General features: G+C 48.1%; 2 long non-coding RNA genes across 6 annotated transcripts in view; both read left to right on the forward strand.

Annotated features, from left to right (window-relative positions):
• The window catches only part of LOC103790072 (uncharacterized), a 32,579-nt gene extending 20,895 nt beyond the window's left edge, over positions 1–11,684 (forward strand). Inside the window, exons 7-11 of the long non-coding RNA XR_001908742.4 lie at positions 5,659–5,756; positions 6,974–7,095; positions 8,323–8,351; positions 9,128–9,254; positions 11,177–11,684. This is a non-coding gene — a long non-coding RNA (uncharacterized LOC103790072). The remainder of the gene's footprint in view (positions 1–5,658; positions 5,757–6,973; positions 7,096–8,322; positions 8,352–9,127; positions 9,255–11,176) is intronic.
• A 46-nt stretch (positions 11,685–11,730) lies between these two features.
• LOC103790070 (uncharacterized) overlaps positions 11,731–21,464 on the forward strand; it is a 39,162-nt gene continuing 29,428 nt past the window's right edge. For 3 of the 5 annotated variants that reach the window (XR_013531095.1, XR_013531094.1, XR_013531096.1), the window contains exons 1-3: positions 11,731–13,556; positions 15,094–15,215; positions 17,347–17,466. This is a non-coding gene — a long non-coding RNA (uncharacterized LOC103790070). The remainder of the gene's footprint in view (positions 13,557–15,093; positions 15,216–17,346; positions 17,467–21,464) is intronic. The other 2 variants (XR_008478481.2, XR_008478482.2) reach the window with 1 other exon arrangement.

Consider the following 21,464-nt stretch of genomic DNA (forward strand, 5'->3'; position numbering starts at 1 on the left):
CTGGAGATGGTCCTTTTAGGAGTTTATGTTCTGGATTCCAGAAAACATGCAAACAGGGCAAGCAAATGCATCTGTATTTTTGTGTCCATTTGAACCTGGTCAAGGTACATTCCAACAAAAAAAACCCAGACTGCTGGAGCAAGAAGGTCTCATGCTGTGACCCTCTGAAGGGCAGCACTTTCTGTTGTCTGGAAAAAAAGGAAGCGCTGCCCTTTAGAGTGTCACCGTTTGAGAAAAGCAGTGTTGATGTTGGTGCTGATCTTGGTGAGACATCTGCAGAGCGTGCTTACAGTCAGACTTCAATGATGGTGGGGTTCTGTTTTTTGCTTGAGTGCCTTGCTTTAGAAACAAAAGGCTTAAGTATGGTGGCACTTCCGACTGGGTCTTTTGGGCTCAAATGGTCCTCTTTTCTGAGACAGTCTTACCCTGTGGCCCACACAGATCTCACTTCACTGTAACCTCCGCCTCCTGGGTTCAAGCGATTCTCCTGCCTCAGCTTCTTGAGTAGCTGGGATTCCAGGCTCCCGACATCACTTCTGGCTAGTATTTGTATTTTGTCTTTTTGTTGTTAATTTATTTTTGAGAGGGAATCTCACTGTTGCCTAGGCTGGAGGGCAGTGGCACAACTCCAGCTGAGTGCCACCTCTGCTTCTTGGGTTCAAGCAATTCTCCTCCCTTAACCCCCCAAGTAGCTGGAATTACAGGCACCTGCCACCATGCCACCATGCCCAGGTAGTTTTTTTTCCCCCCCGCTAGAGACAAGGTTTCACCATGTTGACCAAGCTGATCTCAAACCCCCTGACCTCAAGTGAGCCCCTTGACTTTTCATCCCAAAGTGCTGAGAATACAGGCATGAGCCACCACCCGTGGCCATCAACACCTTTAACTGCATGGACATTATTCTGGCACTGGTTTATAGAACCTCACATGGGGTCGGGTAGAGCTGAAGGGGACCTCAATGTCCCTTGAAGAAGGGATGTGGACTGCGTAGCAAGAGCACAGAAGTGGAATGCATGAGGTTTCAGTGTTGATTGGGTAAATGACGCTGAAATCTTGCGTGCGTGACCAGGAGATAAATGCATGAGACAGGGGTCTCACTGTGTTGCCCAGGCTAAACTGGGCTCAGATCCTCCCGCCTCCACCCCCCTCCCCCTTCCTTGGTGGATGGGACTACATGATGGGAAGATGATTCCACACACAGGAAGGAAGGACTGTTCTTTGGGGCATGCCCCACCCCGTTAAATCTGTGTTTTAGATAAACAATGTATTTGAGTTGTACTTGAGCAGCAAATGATTTGCTGTTTAGGTATGGACACTTTTTTTTTTTCTTTTCTGATTTTAAGTATGGCACCAGTCCAGGTACAGTGGCTCACATCTGTAACTGTATCACTTTGGAGACCAAGGTAGGAGGATCACCTGAGGTCAGTTGTTCGAGACCAGACTGGCCAACAATGGCAAAACCCCATCTGTGCTAAACATAAAAAAATTAGCCGGGCGTGGTGGCACACACCTGTCATTCTAGCCGCTCAGGAAGCTGAGGCAGGAGAATCCCTTGAAGCTGGGAGGCTGAACTTTGAGATCACACCACTGCACTTCAGCCTGGGTAACAGAGAGAGACTCAGCCTCAAAAAAGTAAACAATAGACCAGGCACGGTGGCGCACACCTATAATCTCAGCACGTTGGGAGGCCGAGATGAGAGGATCACCTGAGGTCAGGAGTTCAAGACCGACGGGGCCAATATGGCAAAACCTCGTCTCTACTAAAAATACAAAAATTAGCTGGGCGTGGTGGTGCACATCTGTGATTCCAGCTACCCAGGAGGCTGAGGCAAGAGACTCACTGGAGCCCGGGAGGAGGAGATTCCGGTGAGCTGACGTCACGTCACTGCACTTGAGCCTGGATCACAGAGTGAGAATCTGTCTCAAAATAAATAGATAATAAAAAAATCAATAGATAAATCTGGGACCGCTGGGCATGGTGGCTCATGCCTGTAATCCCAGCTCTTAGGGAGGCAGAGGCGGGAGGATAGCTTGAGCCCAGGAGTTTGAGACCTGCTCGGGCAATATAGCGAGACCCCGTTCTCCACAAAAAGGAAAAAACAGAAACATAAATGTGGGAACATCATGATTTTGGGTGTCACCTTGGTGCAGGGGCCAGGGTAGTCTCTATTATTCCAATTTTTTTTTATGTGTACCACCAAAGAAATCACTTATGTATAGGAATTATTTTTCTGTGAGCATACAATTTATGGAATTTTCTTTGAGACAGGGTCTCAAAAATATGATGTATATTTCATCATATTCATATGAATAATATACACACAAAGTGCTGTTGTAAATACAGAGAATATTCTGATATTAGGTAATTTTTAAAAATATGTGTGTGTGTGTGTGTGTGTGTGTGTGTGTGTGTGTGTGTGTGTGTTTTGTTTGCTTGGTTATTTTTGAGACAAGGGCTGGCTCTATTGCCCAGACTGGGGTGCGGTAGTGTGATCTCCGCTCAGTGTACCTTCTGCCTCCCACCGAAGCCTGCTGAATTAGTGTCTACACACACGCACCACCACATCGGGCTAACTCTTGTATTTTTTGTACATGTGGGGTTACACCATGTTGCTGAGGCTGGTCTGGAACTCCTGAGCTCAGGTGATCCTCCTGTCTTGACCTTTTAAAATGCTGGGATTATGGCCGGGCGCGGTGGCTCACGCCTGTAATCCCAGCACTTTGGGAGGCCGAGGCAAGTGGATCCTGAGGTCAAGAAATCGAGACCATCCTGGTCAACATGGTGAAACCCCGTCTTTACTAAAGATACAAAAAATTAGCTGGGCATGGTGGCGCGTGCCTGTAATCCCAGCTACTCAGGAGGCTGAGGCAGGAGAATTGCCTGAACCCAGGAGGTGGAGGTTGTGGTGAGCCGAGATCGCGCCATTACACTCCAGCCTGGGTAACAAGAGCGAAACTCCGTATCAAAAAAATAAATAAAATAAAATGCTGGGATTAGAGGTGTGAGCCACCGCATCCCACCCATACTTGCTTTTTTCTGTCCAAATTTCATTAAGGAGTTTTTATGACCTAGCCCGTGGTCTATCCTGGAGAATATTTGTGTGTACGACACTGTATGTTCTTCAACATTGTAAGCTCCATTTTAGATGCTCCCATCGGGACGTGTCCCTGTGCTGGATCTTAAGTGAACACTTGACTCAACATCCATTGCTCTTCTCTAGAAATCCAGCCCAGTTCTCTTGGTGAAAGATAAGGTATGTCTAGAGGGCATTGCTTTTTGTCTTTGGGAAGAAAGTCAGTAGGATTGAGCTTTGATGGACAAGGCTAACCTAGTGAGCTTTTTAAGCAAGGAACTGGAGATGGTTCTTTTAGGGGTTTATGTTCTGGATTGCAGAAAATATGCAAACATAGGCCGGGCGCGGTGGCTCACGCCTGTAATCCCAGCACTTTGGGAGGCCGAGGCCGGTGGATCACGAGATCAAGAGATCGAGACCATCCTGGTCAACACGGTGAAACCCCGTCTCTACTAAAATACAAAAAATTAGCTGGGCATGGTGGCACGTGCCTGTAATCCCAGCTACTCGGGAGGCTGAGGCAGGAGAATCGCCTGAACCCAGGAGGCGGAGGTTGCGGTGAGCCGAGATCGCGCCATTGCACTCCAGCCTGGGTAACAAGAGCGAAACTCCGTCTCAAAAAAAAAAGAAAGAAAATGTGCAAACATGGCAAATAAATGCGTCTTTACTTTTGTTTCCTGTTTAACCTGGTCAAGGAAAATTCCAACAAATAACCCAGAGTACCTTACCAACAAGATCCAAGCTGTGACCTTGTAGAGGGAAGCGAGTTCTGTATTCTGAAAAAACCTTCAGCCCTTTAGAGCGTTACCGTTTGAGAAAGAACACTGAAGCGAATGCTGATCGTGGTAATACATTTGCCGAGCACGCTTATAGTCAGACTTGGATGATGTCGAGGTTCCGTTTCGGTTTTGTTTTTGTTTTCTAAGACAGGGTCTGTGTTGCCCAGGCTGGAGTACAGTGGCACTTCCAACCTAGGTATCTTGGGCTCAAATTGTTGTCTTTTTGGGGGCGTTCTCGCTCTGTGATCCAGGCTGGAGCGCAGTGCCAGCAACTAAGCTGACTGCAACCTCCGCCTCCTGGTTCAGGCGATTCTCCTGACTCAGCTTTTCAAGTACCTGGGATTACAGGTGCACATACCACAACACCCAGCTAATATTTTTGAATTCGGGTCTTCCTGTTGTTCAGGATGGAGTGCAGTGGCACAATCTCGGCTCACGGCAACCTCTATCTCCTGAGTTCAAGCAGTTCTCCTGCCTCAGCCTCCCGAGTAGCTGGAATTACAGAAACACAGCACCACAGCAGGCTACTTTGTGTATTTTTCCTTTTTTTTAGTGGAGATGGAGTTTCACCATGTTGGACAGGCTGGTCTCAAACTCCAGACCTTGTGATCTGCCTGCCTAGGCCTCCCAAAGTGCTGGGATTAAAGGCATGAGCCGTTGCTCCCAATCGGGGTTTGGGTTTTTATTGGGTAAATAAAAGTAAAGTGCAGGATGCATGACGAAGTCATAAGTGCACATTTAGTGTAATTATTTTATTTTAGAGACAATGGTCTTACTCTGACTTTAGAGATCTTCCTGCCTCCGCCCCTCCCCACTTTCTTGTACCTGGGACAGTAGGCGAACATTAGTATGACGTTTGAAACCACCACTCTAGTTTGGAGATTTTCATCACCCCACAGAGGCTTATGCCCACGTGCAGTCGCTGCCCTCCCCACTCCTCCACCCAGACCCTGGCAGCCTCTCCACATCTCTCTAGCTCTGGATCTGCGGCTTGTGGGCATGTCACATAGACCGATCTTGAATGGGTGGCCTGTTGAGGATAATGGGTGGTCCTGGCTGTCTGCAGTGTGAATCTTACCACTGAAGGGTGGTCCCTGGAGGGAAGAGGAGGCTGGGAGAAGTGGGCAGAACATCCTTTGGGAAGGGAGTGGGGCGGGCAGAGCCTGAGGTCTGGGAAGCTCACAAGGTGGCAAACCCCATGTTCCTTCCTGAGAACTGCGATGTGACCCCCCTGGGGCCCTGGAAGGAGTGAAGGCATCAGGACTGGGAACAGCAGGGCACTGAGCGGTGCAGGCAGGATGAGCCAAGGGGAGAGGAGAGCCAGGCATGGCTAACCTCGGACAGTTTGGGTTTGATCTGGACAGAGCAGGTGTCTTCTGGGAGGGAGCCCCTGGGATTTTCACTCTGCCTCTGGGTGTCTTTCAGTCATGGAATCTGATGACAAAGCGTCCCACCCAGGGCCACTTCATTTGGTTTCTGGAGCCCATTGATCCTTCCTGCCTGGAGTCGGGATCTTTGGGGGAACTTTGGGATCTGGCCAGGCATCTGCAGAATCATAGAAACCCCTAACAGTCCCTTTGCTTTGCTGTCATCTCTGTGTTCCTGCCTATTACCTTCCAAAGGAGACCCTTAACTGAATTACCAACGGGGGCTTTCCAGGGCGTGGTTTAGTTTATATTTCAGGTCAACAGTTTATTTGAGATATACTTGAACTAGAAATGATTGACTGTTTAGGTGGGGGCTGTTGTTTTCTCTAGTTTTATTTATTTTTTTTTTTAAGCTGGATTTTCTCTCTCATCACCCAGGCTGGAGTGAAAGGGCGTGATCTTGGCTCCCTGCGACCTCCGCCTCCCTGGTTCAAGTGATTCTCCTGCCTCAGCCTTCCAAGTATGTGGGATTACAGGTGCGCACCAGCATACCTGGCTACTTCTTGTATTTTTGGTAGGGACAGTGTTTCACCATGTTGACTGGGTTGGTCTCTAACTCACGACCTCAGGTGATCCGCCCACATCAGCCTTTGAAAGTGCTGCAATTGCAGGCATGAGCCACTGTGTCCGGCTTCTTTTCCTAATTTTAAATATGGGGCCATCATGAATTTGGGTGTCACCTTGGTGCCGGGGCCATGGTAATCTCTGTCTTTCCATTTATTTCCATGTGTGCTGCCGAAGAAGGCACATGTGTAAAAACTATTCTTCACATGAGAATGAAATGTATGCCACTTTGTTTTATTTGAGACAGGGTCTGAAAAATAAATGACGTACATTTGATTTTTTTTTTTTTTTTTTTTTTTTTTTTTTTTTTGAGATGCAGTTTCGCTCTTGTTTCCCAGGCTGGAGTGCAATGGTGAGATCTCAGCTCACTGAAATCTCCGCCTCCCGGGATCAAGCGATTTTCCTGCCTCGACCTCCCTAGTAGCTGGGATTACAGGCATGTGCCACCACACGTGGCTCATTTAGCGTTTTTAGTAGGGACAGGGCTTCACCATATTGGCCAGGATGGTCTGCATGTCTTGACCTCATGATCTGCCTGTCTGGGCCTTTCAAAGTGTCCGGATTACAGGCATGAGCCACTGTGTCTGGCCAAATGTTTTGTATTTTTAGTAGAGATGGGGTTTTGCCAGGCTGGTTGTGAACTTCTGACTTCAGGTAATACGCCCACCTCCACCTCGGAAAGTGCTGAAATCACAGGTGTGAGACACCATGCCTGGCCTTGTGTATTTCTTTTTTTTTTCTTCTTTGAAACAGAGTTTCGCTCTTGTTACCCAGGCTGGAGTGCAATGGCACGATCTCGGCTCACCGCAACCTCTGCCTCCTGGGTTCAGGCAATTCTCCTGCCTCAGCCTCCTGAGTAGCTGGGACTACAGGCATGCGCCACCATGCCCAGCTAATTTTTGTATTTTTAGTAGAGACAGGGTTTCACCATGTTGACCAGGTTGGTCTCGATCTCTTGACCTTGTGATCCACCGGCCTGGGCCTCCCAAAGTGCTGGGATTACAGACGTGAGCCACCGCGCCTGGCATGTATTACTTTTCAAAATTTATGAAGAAGCTTTTATGGCCTAGCCCATGGTCTGTCCTGGAGGATGTCTGTGAGTGCCAGTGTTTATTCTTCACTATCTTAGATTCCATTTTGGATGCTTCCATAAGGACTGTGCATCCCTGTGCTGGAACTCAAGTGAACACTTGGCTCAACATCCATTGCTCTTCTCTAGAAATCCAGCCAATGCTCGTGGTGAAAGATAAGGTACGTCTAGTGGGCATTGCTTTTTCTCTTTGGGGACATAACTCAGGAGGATTGTCCCTTGATGAACAAGGCTGCCCTGCTGAGCCTTTGAAGCAAGGAACTGGAGATGGTCCTTTTAGGGGTTTATGTTCTGGGTTCCAGAAAAGGTGCAAACCGGGCAAATGAATGGATGTTTAGTTTTGCGTTCTGTTTAACCAGGGCAAGGAACATTCCAACAAAAACCCAGAGTGCTTGATCAAGAGGATCTCATGCTGTGACCCTCTAGAAGGAAGCGAGTTCTGTGTTCTGAACAAAAGTACTCGCAGCCCTCTAGAGCGTTACCGTTTGAGGAGAGCGACGTTGAGGTTCGTGCTGATCTCGGCAGTGCGTTTGCAGAGCATGCTTGTGGTCAGACGGGGATGATGTAGGGTTCTGGCTTTTTATGTTTTGTTTTGTTTTTACCACAGCAGTGTGTCTGTTGCTCAGGCTGGTGTCGGTGGCACTTCGAGCGAGACCTCTGGAACTCAAGTGGTCCTCTTTTTTTTAATTTATATTATATTTTTTTCGAGACGGAGTTTCGCTCTTGTTACCCAGGCTGGAGTGCAATGGCACGATCTCGGCTCACCGCAACCTCCGCCTCCTGGGTTCAGGCGATTCTCCTGCCTCACCCTCCTGAGTAGCTGGGATTACAGGCACGCGCCACCATGCCCAGCTAATTTTTTGTATTTTTAGTAGAGACGGGGTTTCACCATGTTGACCAGGATGGTCTCAATCTCTTGACCTCGTGATCCCCCCGCCTCGGCCTCCCAAAGTGCTGGAGCAAGAAGATCTCATGCGGTGATTCTCCAATGGGAAGCACTTCTTGTTGTCTGAAATAAAACAAAGTGCTTCCTTTTAGAGAGTTACCGTCTGAGAAAAACAACGTTGAAGGTGATGCCGATCTTGGTAATACATTCTAATCAGACTCGCGTGAGGTTGGGGTTTTGTCCTTGTTTAGATTTTTCCCAACACAGGGTGTCCGCTGCCCAGGCTGGAGTGTGGTAACACTTCCAGGCTAGACTCTTGGACTCAAGTGTTTCCCCCCGCCTGCCATTTTTTCCTTCAGACAGCTCTGTGGCTCAGTCTGGAGAACAGTGGCACATTCTCTGCTCACTGCAACCTCTGCCTCCTGAGTGGCCGAGGTTATAGGTGAGCCCCACCACACTTGGCTAATTTTTGTATCTTTATTTTTAATTTTTGTATTTTTAGGAGCGGCGGAGTTTCACCATGTTGGCCAGGTTAGTCTCAACCTCCTGAATTCACATGATCCAGCTGCCTCGTCCTCCAAAAATCCTTGTATTCTAGGCGTGAGCCACCCTGCCTGTCCTGTAATTATTTATTTCATGCGTGCTGCCAAACCCAGCAATTACGTGTAGGGATTTTTAAATTTAAGCATATAGTATATGGAACATTTTTTTTTCAGACAGGGTCTCAAAAATATATGATGTGTATTTGATCATATATGCTTATCATATATAACACAGTCACATACCCACAGATCCCCTTCTACACACACACAATACTCTGATATCTCTTTGGGTGTTTTTTTATTTGTTTGTGTGGTTTTGTTTTGCGACAAGGTCTGGCTCTGTCACCCAGGCTGCAGTGCAGTGGTGCCATCTCGGCTTGCGGCCAACTCCACCTGCCACGTCAGCCTTCGGAGTCACTGGGTGTGGGCGCACATCTCCATACCCAGCTGAGTATTGTATTTTTTGTTGTTGTTGACCAGGATGGTGTCGATCTCTTGACCTCGTGATCCACCCGCCTCGGCCTCCCAAAGTGCTGGGATTACAGGCTTGAGCCACCGCGCCGGGCAGTTCTCTTTATGTTTTGAGATGCACACTGGCTGTATTGCCCAGGCTTGAGTGTGGTGATGAGCTCTGCTCACAACAAACTTGGTCTCACAGTTTCCAGCGATTCTCCCACCTAAACCTGCCAAATAGTTGGGAATGCAGGTGCCTGCCATCACCCCCTGCTAATTTTATGTATTTTTTCTTTTTTTTTTTTGAGACAGAGTTTTGTTCCTGTTGCTTAGGCTGGAGTGAACGGCACCAACTCAGCTCACGACAAACTTGGCCGCCCAGGTTCAACCGATTCTCCTGCCTCAGCCTCCCGGGCACACTTCCTGTACTGGAACTCAAGTAAGTACTTGGATTTTTGAAGAAAGGAACTAGAGATGGTCCTTGTAGGGGTTTATGTCCTGGATTCCAAAAAACATCCAAACAGGGCCAATAAATGCATCTTTATTTTTTTGTCCATTTTAACCTGCTCAAGGAAAAGTCCAAGAAAAAACCCTGAGTGCTGGAGCAGGAAGGTCTCATGCTGTGACCCTCTAAAGCCAGGTGCTTTCTGTTGTCTGAAAGCAAACAAAGGCCTTCCCTTTAGACCATTACCGTTTGAGAAAAGCCACATGGAAGTTGATGCAGATCTTGATAATATATTTGCAAAGCATGCGTTTCACCAGACTTGGATGATACTGAGATTCTGTTTTGTTTTGCTTTCTAAGACAGGGTCTCTGTTCCCCCAGGCTGCAGCACAGTGACACTCCCAGCTTCTGTCTCTTGGGCTCCAATGGTCCTCCTTTGGGGGCAGAGTCCAACTCTGTGACCCAGCTGTAGTGCAGCTCCAGGAACGTTGCCCCCGACAGCCTCGGGCTCCCCAGTTTCAGTGATTCTCCTGCCCCAGCTTTCCAAGTATCTAGGATTACAGGTGCATACCACACACCCAGTTAATATTTGTAGTTTTTTAACTATTCATTTATTTTGACATTAAATCTCACTGTGGTCCAGGGTGGAGGGACGGGACACAATCTCGGTTCACTGCAACCTCCACCACCAACCACAGCCTTCCGAATAACTGTCTGCAGGAATTCACCACCACACCTGTCTAACTTACGTATTTTTTGTACGTATTTTTTGCTGTCTTGCCCAGGGCTCAAGTGATTCTCCAGACTCGGCCTCTTAAAGTGCTGGGAGTAGAGGTGTGAGCCACTGTACCACACCCATATTCTGCACTTCTGTTCTCTCTATTTTATGTATATATTTATTTTTTAGAGGTAGTATCACTCTGTAGCCCAGGCTGGAGTGCAGTGGCATGATCTCGGCTCACTGCAACCTCCCCCTCCCGGGTTCAAGCAATTCTTCTGCCTCAGCCTCCTAAGTAGCTGGGATCAAGGTCCCTGTTACCATGGGAGTCTAATTTTTGCATTTTTAGTAGAGACAGAGTTTCATCATATTGGCCAAGCTGGTCTCCTGACCTCAGGTAATCCGCCGACCTTGGCCTCCTAAAGTACTCAGGTTACAGTCTTGAGCCACCGCACCTGACCTTCTGCTCAAATCCTATTGACCTTTCACTGCCTTACCTATGGTCTGTCCTGAAGAATGAGTATACAGCGATGTCCGTTCTGCAGCATCTTAGATTTCATTTTGGATGCTCCGATTGGGTCTGTGTGTCCCTGTACCGGAACTCAAGTGAACACTGGGTGAAAATCCATTGCTATTTTCTAGAAATACAGTCCAATCTCTTGGTTAAATACAATGTATGCCTAGCAAGCATTGCTTTTTCTCTTTGGGGACTAAATCAGGAGGATTGCTCCTTCATGATCAAGGCTGCCCTGCTGAGCCTTTGAAGGAAGGAACTAGAGATGCTCCTTCTAGGGGTTTATACTCTGGATTCCAGAAACAGGCAAACAGGGACAATGAATGCATCATTTCTGTGTGTCCGTTTTCACCTGGTCAGGGAAAATTTCACAAAAATCCCACAGTCCCGGAGCAGGAAGATGTCATGCTGTGACCCTCTAAAGGGTGGTGCGTTCTGTTGTCTAAAAGAAAAGCATCGAACGCGCCCCCCTTTAGGGGGTAACTGTGAGAAAAGCAAGGTGGAAGTGGATGCTGATCTTGGTAAGACGTTTGCAGAGCGTGCTTCTAATCAGACTTGCATGAGGTCGGGGTCTGTTTTTGGTTTTTTTCTAAGACAGGGTCTTTGTTGCCCGGGCTGGAGTGTGGTGACACTTTCAGCCTCCATCTTTTGGGTTCAACAGGTCCTTTTGTTTTTCTTTCTTGAGGGAGAATCTGGCGGTGACACCCAGGCTGGAGTGCAATGGTGCGATATCGGCTCACGACAGCCTCCCCACTCCCGGGTTCAAGTGATTGTTTGACCTCAGCGTCCCGCATAGCTGGGATTACAGGTAAGTGGCACCATGCCTGGCTAATTGTTGTGGTTTCAGCCGAGACAGGGTTTCACCATGTTGGCTATGCTGGTCTCTAGTGGTCCTCTTCATTCAGCCCTGCAGGTATCTGGACTACATGGGGCATCCCACCACCCTTGGCTAAGTTTTCAGTTTTTGAAAGAGATGGGGTCTCTCTTGTCAGAAAGGTCCCCACTCCTGAGTTCAGGGGACCCCACAGTATGAGGCTCTGTGTCTTGACGACTCATTTCAAAGATAGTTGACATGGGCAGACATCGGGCACAGGGTCCCAGCTACTGCAGAGCCTGGGTGGGAGGGTCCTTTGATTTCTAGGCTATACCAAGAACTCACCACACCTTTGATCCTGAGTAGCTGGGATTACAGGCACCACCACCACGCCCAGTGACTTTTTATATTTTTAGTAAAGATGGGTTTTACCGTGTTGACCAGGCAGATCTTGAATGCCTGACTTGGGGTGATACACCCACCTTGGGTGCTGGGATGACAGGTGTGAGCCGCTGTGCCCGGCTCCCTGTCCTAATTTTCAGTATGGGAATTCATCATGTGAGGGTCACCCTAGTCCAGGGGCCATGACAGTCTTTGTCAGTCCATGTATGTGTATGTGTGCTGCCGAAACAAGCACTTACGTGTAGGAATTATTCTTTATGTGAGTGTACAATAGATGGAGCTTTCTTTCATTTGAGACCGGGTCTCAAAAATAAATGATGTACATTTGATCGTATAATCTTATTGTATACACAATATAATTATATACACAAAATACTGTTCTTCACTCAGTTAAGGCTCATATCACTTTGGGGTTATTTTTGCTTGTGTGCTTTCTTGGGGTCTTTTTGAGACAAGGTCTCGCCCTGTTGCCCAGACCTGGAGTGTGGTGGCTTGACCTCAGCTCACTGCAACCTCCGCCTCCCACCTCAGCCTCCTGAATAGCTGTCTGCAGGCATGCACCCCACACCTGGCTACCTTTTAGAATTTTTGTACAGATGAGGTTTTGTCATATTGCGCAGGCTGTTCCAAACTCCTGAGCCCGAGTGATCCTCCAGCTTCAGTCTCCTACAGTGCTGGGATTAGAGGGTGGTCCACCGCACTTCACCCACGCTGGTGTATTTCTGTTCCTTTATTTCTAACTCTGTCAGGCTGGAGTGCAGTGGCATAATAGCTCACTGCAATCTCTGCCTCCCAGATTCAAGCAATTCTTCTGCCTCAGCCTTTTGAGTAGCTGGGATTACACGTTACCATGAGAGTATAATTTTTGCATTTTTAGTAGAGACAGGGTTTCATCATGTTGTCCACGCTGGTCTCCAACTCTAGATCTCAGGTGATCCACCTTGGCCTCCTAAAGTGCTAAGATTATAATCGTGAGCCACCGCACCAGACCTTCTGCTCAAATTCTATTGAGGAGCTTTTCCTGCCTGTGGTCTATTCTGAAGAACGTGTGTAGGACTATGTCCATTCTGTGGCATCTTAGATTTCATTTTGGATGCTCTGATTGGGTCTGTGTGTCCCTGTACCGGAACTCAAGTGAACACTGGGTGAAAATCCATTGCTGTTCTCTAGAAATCCAGCCCAATCTCCTGGTTAAATACAATGTATGTCTAGCAAGCATTGCTTTTTCTCTTTGGGGACTAAATCAGGAGGATTACTCCTTCATGATCAAGGCTGCCCTGCTGAGCCTTTGAAGGAAGGAACTAGAGATGCTCCTTTTAGGGGTTTATACTCTGGATTCCAGAAACAGGCAAACAGGGCCAATGAATGCATCATTTCTGTGTGTCCGTTTTCACCTGGTCAGGGAAAATGTCACAAAAATCCCACGGTCCCGGAGCAGGAAGATGTCACGCTGTGACCCTCTAAAGGGTGGTGCGTTCTGTTGTCTAAAAGAAAAGCATCGAACGCGCCCCCCTTTAGGGGGTAACTGTGAGAAAAGCAAGGTGGAGGTGGATGCTGATCTTGGTAAGACGTTTGCAGAGCGTGCTTCTAATCAGGCTTACGTGAGGTCGGGGTCTGTTTCTGCTTTTTTTCTAAGACGGGGTCTTTCTTGCCCAGGCTGGAGTGTGGTGACACTTCCAACCTCCATCTTTTGGGTTCAACAGGTCCTTTTGTTTTTCTTTCTTGAGAGCGAATCTGGTGGTGACACCCAGGCTGGAGTGCAATGGTGCGATATCGGCTCACGGCAGCCTCCCCTTTCCGGGTTCAAGTGATTTTTTAATCTCGGCTTCCCGCGTAGCTGGGATTACAGGTAAGTGGCACCATGCCCGGCTAATTGTTGTGCTTTCAGCAGAGACAGGGTTTCACCATGTTGCTGTGCTGGTCTCCAGTGGTCCTCTTGATTTAGCTCTGCAGGTATCGGGACTACATGGGGCGTTCCACCACACTTGGCTAAGTTTTCAGTTTTTGATAGAGATGGGGTGTCTCTTGCCAGAAAGGTCCCCACTCCTGAGTTCAGGGGACCCCACAGAATGAGGCTCCGTGTCTTGACGACTCATTTCAAAGATAGTTGATATGGACAGACATCGGGCACAGGGTCCCAGCGACTGCAGAGCCTGGGTGAGAGGGTTCTTTGATTTACAGGCACACGTTACTATGAGTCTCATGTTTGCATTTTGTTTTGTTTTGTTTTGAGATGGGGTTTCGCTTTTGTTACCCAGGCTGGAGTGCAATGGTGCGATCTCGGCTCACCACAACCTCCGCCTCCTGGGTTCAAGCAATTCTCCTGCCTCAGCCTCCCGAGTAGCTGGGATTATAGGCACGCACCACCATGCCCAGCTAATTTTTGTATTTTTAGTAGAGATGGGCTTTCACCTTGTTGACCAGGATGGTCTCGATCTCTTGACCTCATGATCCACCTGCCTCAGTCTCCCAAAGTGCTGGGATTACAGGTGTGAGCCACCGCACCCGGTCTCATTTTTGCATTTTTAGTAGAGACATGATTTTATCCTGTTGGCCAGGCTCATCTTGAACTCCTGGCCTCAGGTGATATGCCAACCTTGGCGTTCTAAATTACTGAGTTTACAGTCTTGAGCCACCGCACCTCCCCTTCTGCTCTAATTTTATTGACGACCTTTCACTGCCTTGCCTATCGTCTATCCTGAAGAATGTGTGTATGACTGTGTCCATTCTTAACTCCTTAGATTCATTTTGGATGCTCTTGTACTGGTCTGTGTGTCCCTGTACTGGATCTCTCAAATGAACACTGGCCTAAAATCCATTGCTGTTCTCTAGAAATCCAGCCCAATCTCCTGGTTAAATACAATGTATGTCTAGCAAGCATTGCTTTTTCTCTTTGGGGACTAAATCAGGAGGATTGCTCCTTCATGATCAAGGCTGCCCTGCTGAGCCTTTGAAGGAAGGAACTAGAGATGCTCCTTCTAGGGGTTTATACTCTGGATTCCAGAAACAGGCAAACAGGGACAATGAATGCATCATTTCTGTGTGTCCGTTTTCACCTGGTCAGGGAAAATTTCACAAAAATCCCACGGTCCCGGAGCAGGAAGATGTCACGCTGTGACCCTCTAAAGGGTGGTGCGTTCTGTTGTCTAAAAGAAAAGCATCGAACGCGCCCCCCTTTAGGGGGTAACTGTGAGAAAAGCAAGGTGGAGGTGGATGCTGATCCTGGTAAGACGTTTGCAGAGCATGCTTCTAATCAGACTTGCGTGAGGTCGGGGTCTCTTTCTGCTTTTTTTCTAAGACAGGGTCTTTGTTGCCCAGGCTGGATGTGGTGACGCTTAAACCTACATCTTTGGGTTCAACAGGTTTTTTTGTTTTTCTTTCTTGAGAGAGAATCTGGTGGTGACACCCAGGCTGGAGTGCAATGGTGTGATATCGGCTCACGGCAGCCTCCCCTTCCCGGGTTCAAGTGATTGTTTGACCTCAGCGTCCCGCATAGCTGGGATTACAGGTAAGTGGCACCATGCCAGGCTAATTGTTGCTTTCAGCAGAGACAGGGTTTCACCATGTTGGCTATGCTGGTCTCGAGTGTTCCTCTTCATTCAGCCCTGCAGGTACCGGGACTACATGGGGCGTGGCACTATACTTGGCTAAGTTTTCAGTTTTTGATAGAGATGGGGTCTCTCTTGTCAGAAAGGTCCCCACTCCTGAGTTCAGGGGACCCCACAGTATGAGGCTCCGTGTCTTGACGACTCATTTCAAAGACAGTTGACATGGGCAGATATCGGGCACAGGGCCCCAGCTACTGCAGAGTCTGGGTGGGAGGGTCCTTTGATTTCTAGGCTATACCAAGAACTCAGCACACCTTTGATCCTGAGTAGCTGGGATTACAGGCACCACCACCACGCCCAGCGACTTTTTGTATTTTTAGTAAAGATGGGTTTTACCGTGTTGACCAGGCTGATCTTGAATGCCTGACTTGGGTGATACACCCACCTTGGGTGCTGGGATGACAGGTGTGAGCCGCTGTGCCTGGCTCCCTGTCCTAATTTTCAGTATGGGATTCATCATGACTGTGAGGGTCACCTTAGTGCAGGACCATTGCAGTCTCTGTCAGTCCGTGTATGTTTATGTGTGCTGCCGAAACAAGCCCTTACGTGTAGGAATTATTCTTTATGTGAGTGTACAATAGATGAACTTTCTTTCATTTGAGACCGGGTCTCAAAAATAAATGATGTACATTTGATCATATAATATTATTGTATACACAATATAATTATATACACAAAATACTGTTCTTCACACAGTAAAGGCTCATATCACTTTGGGGTTATTTTTGCTTGTGTGCTCTCTTGGGGTCTTTTTGAGACAAGGTCTCGCCCTGTCGCCCAGACCTGGAGTGTGGTGGCTTGACCTCAGCTCACTGCAACCTCCGCCTCCCACCTCAGCCTCCTGAATAGGTGTCTGCAGGCATGCACCCGACACCTGGCTACCTTTTAGAATTTTTGTACAGATGAGATTTTGTCATATTGCACAGGCTGTTTCAAACTCCTGAGCCCAAGTGATCCTCCAGCTTCGGCCTCCTACAGTGCTGGGATTAGAGGGTGGTCCACCACACTTCACCCACGCTTGTGTGTTTGTTCCTTTTCTTCTAACTCTGTCTCTGGGGCTGGAGTGCAGTGGCATAATCTCAGTTTACTGCAATCTCTGCCTCCCAGATTCAAGCAATTCTTCTGTCTCAGCCTTTTGAGTAGCTGGGATTACAGGTTACCATGAGAGTGTAATTTTTTTGCATTTTTAGTAGAGACAGGGTTTCATCATGTTGGCTCCTGACCTCAGGTGATCCACCCACCCTGGCCTCCTAAATTGCTGAGATTATAATCGTGAGCCACCGCACCAGACCTTCTGCTCAAATTCTATTGAGGAGCTTTTCCTGCCCTGCCTGTGATCTATTCTGAAGAACGTGTGTAGGGCTATGTCCATTCTGTGGCATCTTAGATTTCATTTTGGATGCTCTGATTGGGTCTGTGTGGCCCTGTACTGGAACTCAAGTAAACACTGGGTAAAAACCCATTGCTGTTCTCTAGAAATCCAGCCCAATCTCCTGGTTAAATACAATGTATGTCTAGCAAGCATTGCTTTTTCTCTTTGGGGACTAAATCAGGAGGATTGCTCCTTCATGATCAAGGCTGCCCTGCTGAGCCTTTGAAGGAAGGAACTAGAGATGCTCCTTCTAGGGGTTTATACTCTGGATTCCAGAAACAGGCAAACAGGGACAATGAATGCATCATTTCTGTGTGTCCGTTTTCACCTGGTCAGGGAAAATGTCACAAAAATCCCACGGTCCCGGAGCAGGAAGATGTCACGCTGTGACCCTCTAAAGGGTGGTGCGTTCTGTTGTCTAAAAGAAAAGCATCGAACGCGCCCCCCTTTAGGGGGTAACTGTGAGAAAAGCAAGGTGGAGGTGGATGCTGATCCTGGTAAGACGTTTGCAGAGCGTGCTTCTAATCAGACTTGCGTGAGGTCGGGGTCTGTTTCTGCTTTTTTTCTAAGACGGGGTCTTTGTTGCCCAGGCTGGATGTCGTGACGCTTCCAACCTCGATCTTTGGGTTCAACAGGTTTTTTTGTTTTTCTTTCTTGAGAGAAACTGGCGGTGTCACCCAGGCTGGAGTGTAATGGTGCGATATCGGCTCACGGCAGCCTCCCCTTTCCGGGTTCAAGTGATTTTTTAACCTCGGCTTCCCGCGTAGCTGGGATTACAGGTAAGTGGCACCATGCCCGGCTAATTGTTGTGCTTTCAGCAGAGACAGGGTTTCACCATGTTGCTGTGCTGGTCTCCAGTGGTCCTCTTGATTTAGCTCTGCAGGTATCGGGACTACATGGGGCGTCCCACCACACTTGGCTAAGTTTTCAGTTTTTGATAGAGATGGGGTCTCTCTTGTCAGAAAGGTCCCCACTCCTGAGTTCAGTGGACCCCACAGAATGAGGCTCCGTGTCTTGATGACTCATTTCAAAGATAGTTGATACGGACAGACATCGGGCACAGGGTCCCAGCGACTGCAGAGCCTGGGTGAGAGGGTTCTTTGATTTACAGGCACACGTTACTATGAGTCTCATGTTTGCATTTTGTTTTGTTTTGTTTTGAGATGGGGTTTCGCTTTTGTTACCCAGGCTGGAGTGCAATGGTGCGATCTCGGCTCACCACAACCTCCGCCTCCTGGGTTCAAGCAATTCTCCTGCCTCAGCCTCCCGAGTAGCTGGGATTACAGGCGTGCACCACCATGCCCAGCTAATTTTTGTATTTTTAGTAGAGATGGGCTTTCACCTTGTTGACCAGGATGGTCTCGATCTCTTGACCTCATGATCCACCTGCCTCAGTCTCCCAAAGTGCTGGGATTACAGGTGTGAGCCACCGCACCCGGTCTCATTTTTGCATTTTTAGTAGAGACATGATTTTATCCTGTTGGCCAGGCTCATCTTGAACTCCTGGCCTCAGGTGATATGCCAACCTTGGCGTTCTAAATTACTGAGATTACAGTCTTGAGCCACCGCACCTCCCCTTCTGCTCTAATTTTATTGACGACCTTTCACTGCCTTGCCTATCGTCTATTCTGAAGAACGTGTGTAGGACTATGTCCATTCTGTGGCATCTTAGATTTCATTTTGGATGCTCTGATTGGGTCTGTGTGGCCCTGTACTGGAACTCAAGTGAACACTGGCTCAAAACCCATTGCTGTTCTCTAGAAATCCAGCCCAATCTCCTGGTTAAATACAATGTATGTCTAGCAAGCATTGCTTTTTCTCTTTGGGGACTAAATCAGCAGGATTGCTCCTTCATGATCAAGGCTGCCCTGCTGAGCCTTTGAAGGAAGGAACTAGAGATGCTCCTTCTAGGGGTTTATACTCTGGATTCCAGAAACAGGCAAACAGGGACAATGAATGCATCATTTCTGTGTGTCCGTTTTCACCTGGTCAGGGAAAATGTCACAAAAATCCCACGGTCCCGGAGCAGGAAGATGTCACGCTGTGACCCTCTAAAGGGTGGTGCGTTCTGTTGTCTAAAAGAAAAGCATCGAACGCGCCCCCCTTTAGGGGGTAACTGTGAGAAAAGCAAGGTGGAGGTGGATGCTGATCTTGGTAAGACATTTGCAGAGCGTGCTTCTAATCAGGCTTGCGTGAGGTCGGGGTCTGTTTTTGCTTTACTTTTCTTTCTAAGACAGGGTCTTTGTTCCCCAGGCTAGAGTGTGGTGACACTTTCAACCTAGATATTTTGAGTTCAACAGGTCCTTTTGTTTTTCTTCCTTGAGAGAGAATCTGGTGGTGACACCCAGGCTGGAGTGCAATGATGTGATATTGGCTCATGGCAGCCCCCCTTTCCCAGGTTCTAGTGATTCCTTTTTTTTTTTTCTTTGAGACTGAGTTTGGCTGTTGTTACCCAGGCTGGAGTGCAGTGGCACGATCTCGGCTCACCTCAGCCTCCGCCTCCTGGGTTCAAGCAATCCTCCTGTCTCAGCCTCCTGAGTAGCTGGGACTACAGGCGCGCACCACCATGCCCAGCTAATTTTTGTATTTTTAGTAGAGACAGGGTTTCACCTTGTTGACCAGGATGGTCTCCATCTCTTGACCTGGTGATCCACTCACCTCATCCTTCCAAAGTGCTGGCATTATAGGCGTGAGCCACCACACCCGGCTAATTTTTGTGCTTTCAGCAGAGACAAGGTTTCACCATGCTGCTGTGCTGGCTCAAGAGGTCCTCTTTTTTCTCTTTCTTAGATGAGTCTCGTAGTGATGCCCAGGCTGGAGTACAATGGTGCAATATCTGTCAGCTCACTGCAGCCTCCTTCTTCCAAGTTCGCACGATTTTTTACCTCAGCCTCCCTAGTAACTGGGATTTCAGTGCCGCTACACTTAGCTAAGTTTTGTATTTTTAGCAGAGACACGGTTTCACCATGTTGACTAGGCTGGTCTCAACCCCTGACCTCAAGTGATCCACCTCTCTTGCCTCACGTAGTGCTGGAACTACAGGTGTGAGCCATTGTGGCAAGCCTGATTTTTATATTATAGACACAGTGGTCCAGAAGGGTGGTCCCTGGAGGGAAGAGGAGGCTGGGATAACTGGGCAGAACATCCTTTGGGAATGGAGGGGGGCGGGCAGAGCCTGAGATCTGGGAACCTCACAAGGTGTCAAACCCCATGTCCCTCCCTGAGAACTGCAAGGTGACCCCCCTGGGGCCCTGGAAGGAGTGAAGGCATCAGGACTGGGAACAGCAGGGCACTGAGCGGTGCAGGCAGGATGAGCCGGGGGGAAAAGAGAGCCAGGCATGACTGACTGGGGACAGTTAGGGTTTGATCTGGATGGAGCAGGTATCTTCTGGGAGAGCCCCTGGGATTTTCACTCTGCTCCTTGGCTGTCTTTCAGTCACGGAATCTGATGACAGACTCCTGCCCAGGGCCAGGTCATTTGGTTTGTGGAGTCGAGCGGTCCTTCCTGCCTGGACTCGAGATCTTTTGGGGAAGTTTGGGATCTGGCCGGGCATCTTCATAATCCATTGAAACCCCTGGCAGTCCCTTCTCTTTTCTGAGATCTCTGTGTTCCCACCTGTTCCCTTCCAAAGGAGACGCTTTGCCAAACAGGGCTCCCAGGACAGGGATAGATACCTTGTTACTTCAGCTAAACAGCATACCTGGTATGTACTTGAACAGGAAATGATTTGCTGTTTAGGTGTGAGAAATATTTTTTTTATACTCTTAAATATGGAACCCATCACGAATTTGGCAGGCTACATGGTGATCTGTCATTCCACGTATTTAATGTGTACTGTGAAAGCACACCCTGAAGTGTGGGAATTATTGTTCACATGAGCATGGTTGAGGATCAGCACAGACATTTCCATTTTTACACAGTTCTTTTTTTTTTTTTTTTTTTTGAGTCATAGTTTTGCTTTTATTGCCCAGACTGAAATGACAGTGGCATGTTCTTGGCTCACTGCAACCTCTGCCTCCCAGGTTTAATGATTCTCCTGCCTCAGCCTCCTGAGTAGCTAGGATTGCAGGCACCTGCCACCATGCCCATCTAATTTTTTATATTTTTAGTAGAAATAGTTTTCACCATGTTGGTCAGGCTGGTCTCAAACTCCTGACCTAATGTGATATACCCACTTCCATCTCCCAAAATGCTGGCATTATAGGTGTGAGCCACCATACCCAGCCAATGTACACAATTCTTATTGTGCATACCAAAAATCTACATAGCCATGAATTCTAATTATTTTACGGAGTTATTCCAGTGACTTTCCAGCTTAAAACTGGGAAACAGATTTTCCGTAAGAGGCTATCTAGGCTGGTTGCGGTGGCTCACGCCTGTAATCCCAGCCCTTTGGGAGGCCGAGGCGGGTGGATCACGAGGTCAAGAGATCGAGACCATCCTGGCCAACATGGTGAAACCCCGTGTCTACTAAATACAAAGAAAATTAGGCATCGTGGCGCATGCCTGTAATCCCAGCTACTTGGGAGGCTGAGACAGGAGAATCGTTTGAACCCAGGAGGCGGAGGCTGCATTGAGCCGAGAATGCGTCATTGCATTCCAGCCTGGGTAACAAGAGCGAAACCCCATCTCAAAAAAAAAAAAAAAAAGGCTATCAAGTACCAGTATCTGTACACTACCTCTTCCCAAAAAAAAAAAAAATTTTTTTTTTTTTTACACAAAGTCTCACTCCATCACCAGGCTAGAGCACAGTAGCTCAATCTCAGCTCCCTGCAA

The sequence above is a fragment of the Callithrix jacchus genome, chromosome 22, assembly GCF_049354715.1.
Source record: "Callithrix jacchus isolate 240 chromosome 22, calJac240_pri, whole genome shotgun sequence".
Taxonomy (NCBI): Eukaryota; Metazoa; Chordata; class Mammalia; order Primates; family Cebidae; genus Callithrix; species Callithrix jacchus.